This window comes from Sinocyclocheilus grahami, unplaced genomic scaffold (assembly GCF_001515645.1).
Source record: "Sinocyclocheilus grahami isolate Dianchi unplaced genomic scaffold, SAMN03320097.WGS_v1.1 scaffold1433.1, whole genome shotgun sequence".
In the NCBI taxonomy this organism is placed as follows: domain Eukaryota; kingdom Metazoa; phylum Chordata; class Actinopteri; order Cypriniformes; family Cyprinidae; genus Sinocyclocheilus; species Sinocyclocheilus grahami.
The window spans coordinates 61,545-62,505 of record NW_015506612.1 but is presented as its reverse complement, the minus strand read 5'-3'; the positions used below and the strand labels follow the sequence as shown (position 1 = coordinate 62,505).

The window sequence follows — 961 nt, the reverse complement described above, 5'->3', positions numbered from 1 at the left end:
TCAGCATTGTGGCTCATTCTTGAAGCAAAGTTTTGCCTGAATGGCGATTGGAGTCACTGTTTTGGATTGCTGCATTTAAACGGAGAATGCACGTTGACGCGTTCGGTGTATGATAGAGTAAGCGTGATTTTTTTCCCCAAACCAGTTGGGCGCAAACGTTACGGCTTGGTCTTCTCCACAGCCTAAACATGCGTACTCTCCTGAGAGCGAACGAAATTAATAAGATAAAGATCAAAGTTAAAATGAAAACTATAATGATAATTTTAAAAACTCACATTGAGACCTACAAATACTTCTAATAATAAAATGTTATTGAAAAGAACTGTTTACCGTTTGTCAGCGACGGATCCATCAACGACCTTGTCTACCTATCTTCTCAGGTGACGTAACAGGGTTGACCAATGAATTCGCGTAGGGGGCGTGGTTTGCGCCCAACTGGTTTGGGGAAAAAAATCACGCATAGAGTAAACCGTAATAGCGCATGCAGCGGCAGCAGCGACAGCCTCCCCCGGGTCCTAATGCCCGCTCGGTAAGGAGTTTTAATTCCGTAGGGGGCGCTGTTGGTCTACTTCTAATAAAATGAAAGCAAAATACTCAAATAATATTTAGACTGTTTCTGATTAAATAAAGCAGTAATTGATGCCATAAAATCATGAGTATGTTTTGATTTAAAGGTCAGAAGCTATAGCTTACATTCACAACAATAAAAATTTCAAACACTTAAATCAGTATATATAAAATTTATTAATTGTGTAACAGGTTCGATTTTTTAAACAAATTATGAGCTCTAAATTATTTTCAGAATTTTTACAACTCTTTTGCTTTAAACCATCTACAAATTTTAAATCTTAAAATAAAATGTTTTCAACTGCATCTTTCTAAAAAAAAATGCAGTGATTAATATATAGTTTATTTATTGTTATTTTCAAATCTTCAATGTACTGTCATTATAAAATAACTT

At 35.3% G+C, this 961-nt stretch overlaps 1 long non-coding RNA gene across 1 annotated transcript in view; it reads right to left on the bottom strand.

Moving 5' to 3' along the window:
• Positions 1–406: 406 nt before the first annotated feature.
• The window catches only part of LOC107570252 (uncharacterized), a 4,016-nt gene continuing 3,461 nt past the window's right edge, over positions 407–961 (bottom strand). Inside the window, exon 3 of the long non-coding RNA XR_001607013.1 lies at positions 407–435. This is a non-coding gene — a long non-coding RNA (uncharacterized lncRNA). The remainder of the gene's footprint in view (positions 436–961) is intronic.